Source organism: Neovison vison, chromosome 3 (assembly GCF_020171115.1).
Source record: "Neovison vison isolate M4711 chromosome 3, ASM_NN_V1, whole genome shotgun sequence".
NCBI classification, from domain to species: Eukaryota; Metazoa; Chordata; class Mammalia; order Carnivora; family Mustelidae; genus Neogale; species Neogale vison.
Window position 1 is genome coordinate 212,169,037 of NC_058093.1, and position 14,380 is coordinate 212,183,416.

Consider the following 14,380-nt stretch of genomic DNA (forward strand, 5'->3'; position numbering starts at 1 on the left):
ACAAGTGATGCTGAAACAACTGGATATCCACATACCAAAGGATGAATTTGGACCCCACCTCATATCATATATGCAAATTAACCAAAAATAGACTACATACCTAATGTAAAAGCTAAAAACAAAACCCCCTTGGATGAAAACATGGGTGAAAATCTGCGTGTTAAGAGTAGACAATAGCTTCTTAGATATGGCACCAAAAACACAATCAAAGCAATCAAAGAAAAAAATACATAAATTTCACTTCACCAAAGTTAAAAGCTTTTGTGCACCAAAGGACATTGTCTGAGGCACCTGACTATCTCGGTCAGTAGAGCATGCAACTCTTAATCTCGGGGTTATGAGTTCAAGCCCTATGTTGGGTATAGAGATTACTTAAAAAATTTTTTTTTCTAATCTTAAAAGAAAAAGAGCATTATCAAAAAAAAAGGTAAAAGGACAACTCACAGAATAGGAAAAAATATTTCTAAATCCTCTATCTGGTAAGTATTGAGTATATAGAATATATATACTCTTAGTATATAGAATAAATATACTTACAATTCAGCACACACACAAAAAAGACAACTCAATTTTTAAATGGGCAAGGGATTTGAATGGACAGTTCTCCAAAAAAGATATACATATGGCCAATAAGCACATGAAAAGATGCTCAATATCATGAGTCATCAGGGAAATGCAAGTCAAAGCCATGAGATACCACTTCACACACTTGACTGGGTTTAATAAAAAAGTAACGACAGTAACAAGAGTTGGTGAAGATGTAGAGCAATTGAATACATAGCTGGTGAGAGTGCCAAATGATACAGCTGCTATGGAAAAGTTTAGCAGTTCCTTAAAAAGTTAAATATATAAGTACCATACAGCCCAACAATTTCTTGTCTAGTTATTTGAGAGAAATGAAAATCTATGTCCACACAAAAAAACTTGTACATAAATGTTCATAGTAGTTTTATTAAAAACAGCTTAGGGGTGCCTGGGTGGCTCAGTGGGTTAAGCCTCTGCCTTCGGCTCAGGTCATGATCCCAGGGTCCTGGGTTCGAGCCCCGCATTGGGCTTTCTGCTCAGCGGGGAGCCTGCTTCCTCCTCTCTCTCTGCCTACTTGTGATCTCTGTCTGTCAAATAAATAAATAAAATCTTCAAATAAATAAATAAAATCTTTAAAAAAGATAAAATAAAAATAAAAACAGCTTAGAAGTGTAAATAAACCAAATGTCCCTCAATGGATGAATGGGTAACAAAATGCAGTATAGTAGTTAGTTCTCCATTATCTGTGGTTTCAGTTACCATGGTCACGTGCAGTCTGGAAACAATAGTGTCAGAAGGTTAGTAGTAGCCTAACTTACATCACAATGCCTACGTCATTCACTTCCCTTGATCTCATCACATAGGCATTTTCTCATCTCACATCATCACAAGAAGAGAAAGGGTGAGCATAGTCCAATATTTGGAAAGAGAGACCACATTCACATAACCTTTATTATAGTATATTGTTAGAATTGTTATATTTTTAGTTACTGTTGTTAATCTCTCACTGCACCTAATTTATAAATTAAACTTTATCATAGGTAGGTAGGTATGTAGAGGAAGAAACATAGTATATATAGGATTAGGTATTTTCCACAGTTTCAGGCATCCACAGCGGGTCTGGGAACATATCCCCCCGGAGAAGGGAGAACTTTATATCCATATGGTAGACTGGTTTTCAGCCATAAAAAGAAATAAAATACTGACGTAGTACGTTACATGAACTAAGCCAGTCACAAAAGGCCAAATACTGTCAGACTCCATGTATATGAGGGACCTGGAGTAGTCGTATTCATAGAGACAGAAGAGAGGGGAGGGAATGGGGAGTCATGTTTTATAGGTATAGAGTTTCAGTTTGAGAAGATGAAATAAAGGCTACAATGTGGATGAACCTAGAAAAACACAATGCTAAGTGAAAGAAGCCAGACACCAAAGGCCACATATTAAATACCACTTACATGAAATGTCCATAACTGACTAATTCATAGAGATTGCAAGTAGATTAGTGACTTTACCATATTTCATGTTGTCAAGGTTTCCAGTGTTTGCCTTTGTTCTCTCATTAGCTGGCTTCCATCAGACTTCCCGATTGGCCGTACAGTCATTGCAGTGGCTGGCATGGGTTTCCCTCATGATCATGCTGGTCTGCTGCTCCCAAGGGCTTGCATCCATATGGGAGGGTGGCTGTGGGGTGCAGGGGTCCTGTCCAGGGCCAAGCTGTTCTGTAAGATGTGTGGTGGGGGCTACTGGAGGGGTCTATGCCCCACATCATCCAAGCCCAGAGAATCTTACTTTCTTTTTGCCTTTCTTTAAAAAATTTTGCTTTTTTATTGTGAAAGATAACCTTCAACATAAACAGCTTCACAAATTATTATTAGAAAGCAAACATTCATGTAGTCACTCCCTAGCTATCACCGCAGGATCTCTGTAAGTCCTTCTACTCACCTTTCCCCAGAAGTAAAGACTATCCTCACTTTCATGGTAACTGTTTCTTTGTTCCTTATAGTTTCACCACACACATATGTATTCCTATACAACGTGGTTTAATTCTGCGTGCTTTTAAATTTATAGAAGTAAAATCTGGTTATCTATTCCTGCAGAGCAAATTCCCCAAACCTCAAGGACTTGAAACAAGGATAATTCTATTATTTTCTCTCAAGAGCTTGTGCTGGTTGGGCTCAGGGTGGGCGATTCCTGCTCAAGGCCTTGTATATGGTCATGGGGACAAGGGGCACATTTGGAACTCCTCTGCTCTGTCTCTGGCAGTCAGTGCTAGCTGTTGGCTGGACCATCCACACGTGGCCTCTTTGTCCAGTCTAAGCTTGCTCACTACACAGTGCCTGGGCTCCAAGAAGGGGCTGCTGAAGGGGACTGGGAGGGAGCTGTATAACCCTTTAGGACCTAGCCTGGAAGGCATACACCATCATTCTTGTTATGCCCCTCCCAGATCCTAGGGGAAGAAACACAAACCCCCATATTACAATGACAAGGCTTAGGGGAGGGAAATCAACAACCTACAAGATGATCATGTTCATGTACCTGCATGTGCATAGTGGTATATTGAATAGCCAAAAGATGGAGGCAACCCAAGTGTCCATTGATGAATGGATGAACAAAAAAGAGTCCCTCTATACACTGGAATATTATCCATCTGTAAAGAGGAAGGAAATTCTGACATGGGCTACAGCATGGATGAACCTTGAAGATACTACGCTATGTGAACTAAGCCAGTCACAAAAGGCCAAATACTGTCAGACTCCATGTATATGAGGGACCTGGAGTAGTCATATTCATAGAGACAGAAGAGAGGGGAGGGAATGGGGAGTCATGTTTTATAGGTATAGAGTTTCAGTTTGAGAAGATGAAAAAGTTCTGGAAATGGATGGTGGTGATGGTGGTGAATATACTTAACTTTGCTGAAATGCATACCCCAAAATTTAAGATGGTAAATTTTGTGGTTTTTTTACCACAATATTTTTAAAAATTAACCTAAATTTTAAAAAGAACAGAACATATAAACAACGTCTTTGGATAGCTCTGTGTTTATGGCATCTTTGGAAAATACAGTCTGCTACCAAATCATACAACTTATAATTTGGAGATCTTTTATCTCTTACCCACCATTGCCACAAGTTGAGTGTTGCTAAGTTTTCAGGGCTGCATACTGTTCCCCCAGGTGGATATGCCACCATATTTATCCCTCCTGTGGATGGACATCTAGGGACACTCCAGTGTGGGGCTAATAAAAACAATGTTGCTAAGGACATTCTTGTGCTTGTACCCCAGTGTCCATGAGCACTTCTTTCTCTGCTCACGGGAGAGATGCTCAGTCAACTTTTTGAGAGAACAGCAAACTCTTTTCTGAAGTGGTTATACCAGCTCGCAACCCCATCAAGTGTGTGAGAGCGCCTGTTTCTTCACCTCCTCTCTGACACCCCAAGGGGGCCAGGAGACATTTAACTGACCCCGCTTGTTTTTTCATTTTGTTTATTTGTTTGTTTGTTTGTTTGTTTTCCTGGCAGCTGCTCAGTGGCAGGCTGGCGTTTGCACAGGTGCAGGCCTGCATCCTCCCAGGCCACAGCCCACCTGGGGAGGCCCTCCCAGGACAAAGTGGCTCCCAGGGATACACCTGGAAGCTGCAGCCCTCTCTCCCGGCTCATGGCTCCTCGTCTGCCCCTAGGGTTCATACTTACCTCCATTGCAGTTAATCCCTCCATCTGATCCTATCTCCTTCCTGTCTTCCAAAAATTCTTCAAAGTCTCTCAAAATTTCTGGTCCAATGATGGAATTTTATTTTTTTTTTTAAGATTTTATTTATTTGACAGAGAGAGATCACAAGTAGGCAGAGAGGCAAGCAGAGAGGGGTGGGGGGAGGAGGAAGCAGGCTCTAGCAGAGAGTCCAACATGGGACTCGATTCCAGGACCCTGAGATCATGACCTGAGCCGAAGGCAGAGGCTCAACCCACTGAGCCACCCAGGCAGCCCCCAATGATGGAATTTTAAATTATTTTCCATGGGTTTATCAGCCCTCAATATGGTTAGTGTAGTTCACAATGAGATATTCTATAATGGGAGAGAGGGGAGTCTGTCGGTGGGTTCTGGCTGCTGTCTTGAACCCCACCCTCAGCCCAGGGTCTCTGACTTACTCTTGTCCTGAGCTTGGTGAGCCCTGAGAGCCCACCATGAACTGGGGGCAGTCCCTGCCCCCTGGAAATAAGAGGCCTGCTGAGTTTGTGTCCACCCAGCTGAAAGACTACATTTCACCTTTTCTGGCATCTAGATGTGGCCATGTGACTACTGTAGAACGGCAGTTTCTGGAAAGGTGGAACCTCGATTTTGCTCCTTTGAGCTCTCTTCCAGGCACGACCCAGGCCAAGCCCAGCACACTGGTTCTTCCATTGTTCTACTACTGTTTCCCCTAGCCCATCCTACTGGTGCTTGTCATTTTTCTGTCCCAGGGTCTCCCCTTTCTCAGAAAGCCTGTTCCCTTCTCCATCCTGGAGAACTCCTACTCATTCCTCTAAACCCATGGAGAGAGCAATTTTTCTCTACAACCTCCCAGCCTCTCAGACAGGTGGCTGGTCTCCTCGGCCTAGCACTTCTGCACCCACTGTCACTCTGTCTATGGGGTCTGGAATGAGAGCAGGAGAAGTCATAGTCTGAGTTCAGCCAGCAAGTGCTACAGGGATCAGGCCCAGCCGAGGTCAATCTCCAGCTCTACCTCTTTGGTGAGAGTGTGAAGAGAAAGGGGGTGTCTCCAGGGGGCAAGCAAGGGCAGATAAGGGATAAGTTTGCATGCTTCAGGCCCTGCTAGTCTCCCTGGGAAGGCAGGCAAGTGGGCAGGCTGGGAGGCACCGTATCCTCTCCAGTCCTGGGAAGGCGGCAGGCTGGGAGAGTGTCCCCATGTCCTTGGCATGGTCAGCCTGGCCCTGGATGTCTAGTTCTGACTCACTCCTTGTTTGGGCAAAATGCTGGCCTAGATGCCAAGTCCTGGGAGCTTGACAAAGGCAAGGGGAGTAACGAGATAGGATCTGAGAGCCAGCTCCTGGGAACACTGTGGGTACCCAGCCTGTGTTTACAGCTGCTTCCTGCTCTGGCTCTCCGTCTGGTGAGCTGGGTGCGGCCACTGTCTGAGGAGGTGGGGGGGATCCTCTCCCAGCCCTTCGGGTGGACCCTGCATGCCAGTCCTGAGTGTATGAAACAATCACAGGGCAGCAGGGACAATAGCATGAGAGCTGGTAGCAGGTAAATGGGTTGAAACATTCTAAGGTTTTGGTGTTGGTGGGAGGAGAACAGAGATATTAATGTTGGAGGTTATTTGATTTAGAAGGTGACCTCTGAAATAGGCAAGGAAGGTCCATTTGTAAACAAACACAAGGGGAAAAAATAAGAAAAATACAAAAACAATCCAAAAGAAGACAGAAAGGAGGAGTAGAGAGGGGGATGTGGACATAAGTTGTTACAAATAAATCCAAATATACCTGTAATCACAAAAAATGGAAAAAGACCTAATGCTCCAGATACAGAAAAAGATTGCCACATTATACAAAAAACAATCCAGCTTTCTGCAATTATAGGAGATCCTCCTGAAACAAATATAATATTGAAGGTCAAGGGAGAGAAAGATACACCATGCAAAGACTAGCCAAGAGTGAACTTGAGCTGTGTCAGTATCAGATGAAATGCAATTTAAGGCAGCAAAGCCCAAAGTTGATTTGTTAGGAATACAAATATAAAGCCAAGCTTCTGGTAATATTAACAAGAAGAAGAAAAAGTGCAAATAACAACAACAACAAAACACAATAGAAAAGAAAAGGAGACTTAGGGGCGCCTGGGTGCCTCAGTCGGTTAAGCAACTGCCTTTGTCTCAGGTCATGATCTCAGGGTCCTGGGATGAAGCCCTGCACCAGGCTCGCTGCTCAGCAGAAAGCCTGCTTCTCCCTATCCCACTCCGCCTGCTTATGATCCCTCTCTCGATGTCTCTCTCTGTCAAATAAATAAAATCTTTTTTAGGAAGGAAGAAAGGAAGGAAGGAAGGAAGGAAGGGAGGGAGGGAGGGAGGGAGGGAGGGAGACTTAACCACAAATGCTTCCAACAAGTAAACAAAAATATAAGGAGCTATTTGTCAAGTGTATGGAAACAAATTTGAAAACATGAACTGAGTAATTTCTTGGAAAATAGCTTTCCAGAATGGAATCCAAAAGAAATAAAAAACCAGATTTGTCCTACAATTAATGAAATGTAATCAGTAACTTAAAAACTACCCCTGTGGCTCAGTCATTAGGCGTCTGTCTTTGGCTGGGGTCATGATCCTGGGGTCCTGGGATCGAGCACTGCATCGGGCTCCCTGCTTGTTGGGAAGCCTGTTCTTCCGTCTCCTGCTCCCCCTGCTTGTATTCCCTCTCTTGTTGTCTCTCTCTTTATCAAATAAATAAATTAAATCTTTACAAATAAATAAATAAATAAAAACTAATCCTCTTCCCTAAATGTTTCAGTAGCTTTACATGCAAATTCTAACTTTCAAGAAACATAATTTTAATCTTGTACAAACTATTTCAGAGAATAGAAAAATAAGAAATGTTTTTAACTCATTTTTATAAGATGAATATATCCCTAGTATACAAACTTAGCAAGAATAGGACAAGGAAAAAAAATTAATGGTAAACCTGAGCCACCTAGGTGCTGCACAATGAGGACTTTTCTAGATGAGCTATTGGACATCCTAACCAGGGGCGTGAAACAAGATAAAGAAATAAAAGGGACTGGATTTACCAAGATAATTACAGGGGCACCTGAGTGGCTCAGCCGGCTAAGTGTCCAGCTCGTGATGTCAGCTCAGGTCATGATCTCGGGGCTGTGAGATCTAGCCCCGTGTCTTGTGCCCAGCATGGAGCCTGCTTAAGATTCTCTCTCTCTCTCTCTCTGCCCCTTCCCCCACTCTGCCTGCACACACTATCTCTTTCAAAAACAAAACCAAAAAAAGAAGAAAAACACAAAACTCATTTGCAGATGTGATTATATGGAAACCCAAAAACATCTGCAAGTAAGTTGTTGGAATTAAATAAGTTTGCTGGATTAGAGGCAAAATTCTTTCGCATTTCTATATATTGGCAAAAATCTCTTAGAAAATACAATTTTAAAAAGATACAATCTAAAATAGTGGCAAAATATTTAAAAATCCAGAAATGAGGGTACCTGGGTGGCTCAGTTGGTCAAGCATCCAACTCTTGATTTTGGCTCAGATCATCATCTCAGGGCTGTGGGCTCAAGCTCCGTGCTCAGCTCAGAGTCTGCTTGTCCCTGTCCCTCTGCTCCTCCCCCCACTCACACATGCTCCCCCCCCTCAAATAAATATATAAAAATATTGGGGTGTCTGGGTGGCTCAGTCATTAAGCATCTGCCTTTGGCTCAGGTCATGATCCCAGGGTCCTTGGATGAAGCCCCGCCTTAGGCTCCCTGCTCAGCAGAAAGCCTGCTTCTCCCTTTCCCTCTGCTTGTGTTCCCTCTCTCACTATGTCTCTCTCTGCCAAATATAAATAAATAAATAAATCCTTAAAAATTTTTAAAAAATAATAATCCAGGAATGAATCTAGTGGAAAAAAAATTGTAACCCTAAAATGTAGGCACTTCTTATGGGCCATTACTGCTCTAAGCACTTTAATCCATACGCTGATTTAATCCTTACCATATCCCAAAAGGAAGCTGTCCTTACCTTTCCACCTTGTAGCTGAGTGAACTGGTACACCCACCTAGCATGCAGTTACCTAGTGGGAGGATTTAGGTGCAGACAGCCCAGCCACAGAACCTGGGCTCTAACCATGGGCTTCCCTGCCTCTTGTTGGTATTCATTGCCTCAGTGTACACATAGTTCACATGGATCCTAGAAAATTTAACAGAAGAGACAAAATTAAAGAAAACAAAATCAGCTCTGTTGATTACCTTGTTACCTTGTTCGTGTACATTCTCCCTGGCTTCCATTCCAGTTCATTCCTATATGGTGTGGGTCACTCCAACTCTGGGGCCCACAACCCCTTCTCAGACCCCAGGCAGCCTTCCTCCTAAATTCTCTCAAGTCTGATCCTTGTATAGTGAGATTCTGGGGGTGGGGGGTGGTGGAGCGTAAGACTTTTTCATTGGCTTGGTGTTGCTTTAAATAAATGAATTCAAAATCGGAGATTTTCTCCCCTGTGCCACTATAAGACATACTCAAAGATGCTTCCCAGGCCAGGCCACTTGTTGTGGCAGAGTCACACTTGCCAGTGACCCCCAGCTACCCTGTATCTTTTGGCAGAGAAAGAGAGCTCTCCCCATGGCCTCTTCTCTTTGATGGTGCTATGAGTGTGCTAGGTGTTGTCAGAGAGCTTCCCATTACCTCCAGGGAAGTGAGCAGGCCTTGAGTGTCTTCTGTTGCTATGTTGGGGGTTGGGAGACACCAGATGTGTGTCACCTTCTCCTGGTGGGTGGAAGACTTACAGTCTCTTACCATTATGTTGCTCTTTCAGCTCTGGAGCCCCAAACCAGTTCACTTTCTTCTTACCACCTTTCAGAGCTCTTCTTTGACTGACCTTTGAATTATTTCCACGGTTTGTCATTGTACTTAGTGGAAAGGAGTGGGGAGAGATGAGTCTATGCCATCTTGTTCAGACCCAAAGCATCCTTGTACTTTGACCTATTTGTATCTTTCTATTTAGAATGAATTTCTTGTAGGCAGGCATATAGTTGGATGTGGCTTTTTAAATCCAATCAGACAATCTTTGTCTTTTAATTGGGATATTTAGACCATTAATATTAAATGTGATTATTAAGATGGTTGGGATTAAATCCATCAGCTTGCTATTTTTTAAACTCATCTCATCTCTTACTTGTTCTCCTTTTCCTATTTTTTTTTTGTCTTTTTGGGTTAAGTATCTTTTAAGATTCCATTTTATCTCCTTTGCTTATTAAGTATATCTCTTTGGTCTGTTTCATTTTTTTTTTTAGCGGTTGCTTTTTTTATTTCTAGTAGAGATTTTTAACCTATCACATAATAGCATATGATTTCACATATACTTTATAGACCTTACAATAATATATTCAGCTTGTATGGTGACAGATGGTAGCTGCACTTATGGAGGCATAGCATAATATACAGATTTGTCAAATCACTACACAGTACCCCTGAAACTAATGTAACATTGTATGTCAACTATACTTTAATCATCATCATTCTCATCATCATCATAAGTGCTCAGCCTTTGTGCAAATATTGCCATCCATTTTACCAGTCCATCCTCACAATACATTGTTATAAATTTTGTGTTAAAAATTAAGTATTTTAAAAGAGGTTTTAAAAATAATTTAAAATTTGTTAAATTGACTCCCATATTTACCATTTCTGGAGCTCTTTATTCTTCTGTGTATGTTCTCATTCCTATCTGGTATCATTTACTTTGTGCCTAAAGGACTTCCTTTAATATCTTTTGTAGTGCTGGTCTGTTGGTAAAGAATTCTGTCATTTCTTCTATGCTTGAAAAAAAAAATCTTCATTTTGATTTTTTAAAAATTTTATTTTGAATGAATTACAGATTCACAAGAAACTACAAGTATAATATAAAAACATCCTATGTACCCTTATCCAGTTATTCTTGGTGATTACATTTTGTATAATTATAGTGCATTATCGAAATCAGGAATTTGACATTAGGGGTGCCTGAGTGGCTCAGTGGCTAAGTGTTACCCTTCGGCTCAGGTCACGATCCCAGGGTCCTGGGATCGAGTCCTATACTGGGGTCCCCTGCTCAGTGGGGAGCCTGCTTCTACCTCTCCCACTCCCCCTGCTTGTGTTCCCTCTTTTGCTGTCTCTTTGTCAAATAAGTAAATAAAAATTTTATTAAAGGAATTTGACACTGGTACAATGTGTGTGTCTAATTCTATATCACTAGGTTTACATGATGTGTATATGTAATTCTACACATGTAATTTCTCAAACGTGTAGATTCATGTAACCACTGCTATAATCAAATATAGACTACTCCACCACCATGAAGATCTGCCTTGTACTATCCCTTTATAACCATATCCACATTCTGCCTCTGCCACAATTCCTAACCCCTAGGAAACACAAATCTGTTTCTATCTCCATAATTCTGTCATTTTATAGAAATGGAATCATAGAGTATGTAGCCAATTGGCGTTGGCTTTCTTCACTTAATACCCTTGAGATCCACACAACTGATTTTTGACAAGCATGCAAAAGTAATGGCCCAAAAGAATTGAAAGCAGAACCTTGAACAGATATTTGTACACTAATACTCATAGCAGCATTATTCACAACAGCCAAAAGGTGGAGATAACCCAAATGTCCACTAATGGATGAATGGATAAACAAGCGAAAGTCATTTATCCATAAAATGGAGTATTATTTTTAAATAATATAGTATAGTTTTTAAAATGGAAGAAAATTCTGACACATGCTACAACATGGATGGACCTTGAGGTTATTATGCTAAGTGAACCAAGCTAAACACGCAAGGAAGAATATTGTATGATTCCATTAACATGAGGTACCTAGAATAATCAAATTCATAGAGACAAAGTAGAATGGTGGTTGCCATGGGCTGGGGGAGGAGAGAATGGAGAGTTGTGGTTTAATGGGGACAAAGTTTCAGTTTGGGAGGATGAAAAGTTCTGGAGATGGATGGTGGTGATGGTTGTCAAAAATGTGCATGTAGGGCTCCTGCGTGGCTCAGTTGGTTAAGCGACTGCCTTCAGCCTGGGTCATGATCCTTGAGTCCTGGGATTGAGTCCAACATTGGGGTCCCTGCTCAGCAGGCAGTCTGCTTCTCCCTCTGACCCTCTTGCCTCTCGTGCTCTCTCTCTCTCTCTCTCACTCTCTCTCTCAAGTAAATAAATAAAATTAAAAAAAAAAAACCAATGTGAGTGCACTTAATATCACTGAAATGCAAACATTGTTAAAACAAGAAGTTTTATGTAATACAAGTTTTACCACAATAAAATAAAAAGAAACGCAATGGGGGAAGGATAATCTTTTCAACAATATGCTAAAGCAATTGGATATCAAAAGGGGGGAAAAACCTCTTAATCTAAACCTCACAGTATTAAAAAAATATAAAAATGAATCCTGTTTTAATTGTAAAATGTAAAACTCAAGAACTTTTAGAAGGTGACTCAGGAGAAAGTCTTTGAGACATAGCCATGATACAAAAAGCATGCTCATAAATGGAGAAATTGATCAATTAACTTTACCAAAGTTAATTTTTTCTTCATGAGATACTTTTAAAAGAATGAGAAAACAAGCTACATGCTGGGAGAAAATATTTGCATTCCACATATTCAACAAAAGACTAATACCCATAACATAGAAGAACTCTAAAAATTCAGCATTAAAAAAACAAGCAATCCAATTAGAAATGGGGCAAAACCACGCAGAAACATTTCATCAAAAAGATGGCAAGCGAGCAAATGAAAAGATGTTCAAATCACTATCCATTAGAGAAATTAAAATTAAAATTAAATTAATTAATTTAATTGAAATTGAGTATTAATTAATTAATTAATTGAGCAATTGAGTATTGAAGCTTCAACTATAATTGTCAATTTGTGTAATTCTCCACTCAGTTTTATCATTTCACATTACTTTCCAGCTCTTTTGTTTAGTGTATATGCATTTGTGATTGCTATGTCTTCATGATGGATTGACCCTTTTTATGACTAAATAATGTTTTCTTCTGTTCCTAGTAATTTTCTTAGGAAGTCTACTTTATGTGACACTACTACAGCCACTCTACTTAGTACATCTTAATACTCGGTGCGTCTTTTTCAGCCTATGCATGGCATTGTATTTAAAGTGATCTAGTTTTAAGTATCATATATCTAGGTTATATATTTTTGTCTACTCTACCATTATCTGTTGTTTGTTATTAGACCATATACATCTAAAATAATGTAATCATTGATATGGTAAAGCTTAAGTCTGCCACTTGATTTTTGTTCCTGTTTGCACTCTCTGTTTCTCTGTTTATTTTTTCCTGCCTTCCTGTGGTTTACTTAAACATCTTTTTGAATTCCATTTTGAATTACCTTAGTAGTTTTGAGTGTATCTTTTTGTATAGCTTTTTAATGGTTGATCTAGGATTACATTAACTACACATAACTCATCAAAGTCTACTGGTGTCAATATTTACCAGTTAGAATGAAGTGTAGAAACCTACCTCCCTTTAGGTCCCTTTACCCTTCCCCAGTTATGGTATAATTATCTTAGATATGTCCTCTACATAGACTGAGAACCATTTTAGGGAGTGCAATAATTTTTGCTTCAAGCATCAAATAGCACTTAGCAAACTCAAGAGGAGAGGGAATCTGTTATATTCATCAGGATTTTGTTTACCACGTTCTTCTTTCTTGCTATTTCAAGACTCCTCCTTTTATCATTTCCTTTCTGCCTAAAGAACATCCTTTAGCCATTCTTTTAGGGTACATCTGCTGGTGATAAATTTCTTAATTTTCCCTCATCTGAGAATATATTTATTTTCCTTGTATTCTTGAAGAATCTATTCAGATATAGAATTTTGCACTGACATTTTTTTCTTCCAACGCTTAAAAAAAGAAGTGCTACTTCCTCTGTTTTCCATGGTTCTGATGAGAAATTTTGTCATTTGATTTGTTTTTCCCCTATAGGTGAGGTGTCCTTTTTCTCTGCTTCTTCACAATATTTTTCTTTGACTTTAGTTTTCAGAAAATTAATTATGATGGGTCTTGGTGTCAGTTTCTTTGGATTTATCCTATTTGGGATTCAGGCAACATCTTGAATCTGCAGGATTTTTTGTTTTTGCTGTGTCTGCTAAATTTAGGAAATTTTCAGTTTTTAATTCTTTGAATGCTTTTTTTTAATCCCTGCCCTCTTTCTTTTCCTTTTGGGACTACAATAACATGGATGTTAAATCTTTAGTTATCATATAACATTTCCCCAAGGCTTTGTTCTTTTCTTTTCTTTTTTTTAATTTTTCCACATTCTCTCTCTTGTTCTGATGAAATAATCCTCTTGTTCTATCTTCAAATTTATTTATTCTTTCCTCTATCCCCTCCATTTTGCTGTTGAGCAGAACTCTAATCTGTTTAGTCCCATCCATCTTTGTCAGAATGGAAGCCCTCCTTGGTATGAGGAAAAGTAGAAAACTGTAAAAAAAAATAATTTTTATCTTCTTTATACAGAAGGGCTTTTTAACAGTTAAAAATAAAGATACAAGTCACATAGGGAAAGCCTTAATAGATTTAAATACTCAAAAGTTCCAATTTTTATAACATCCTGAAAAAAATCAGTAATGTTTCTAACATATAAAGTGAGAAAAACATCAATGCTCTATATTTATGCAGGTACACAGACAATTCACCAAAGAGGAAATAAAATAGTTGAAAACAATTTTAACCACATTACTGTTCAGAGAAGTGAGAGTCAAAGATACTATTTTCTACCTACTCAAGAAGTATAGTTTTGAGGGGCGCCTGGGTGGCTCAGTGGGTTAAGAAGTATAGTTTTAAAACTGTGACTATCCAATGCTGGTGACAGGCAATGAAAACACATACTCAGATAAGAGGTTTCTGTGATACAACCTTCTGGATGTGAGCTGAAATTCTTTAAGGAATTTTTCCTGAGGAAATCATCCAAAATACCAAGGCTTACTTTGGTAGCAGTGTTATTGATAACAGAAAAATCATCTTTCATCAAAGTATGTCTTGAAGGATGGTTGTATAATTAATCATCATCATTAATGTTAGTTCATCATTCACCTTGATCCAGGGAATGCTATCTACTAAGTTCCTTGACAACCCTTTGGTGTTAAGTCCATTATCATCCCCA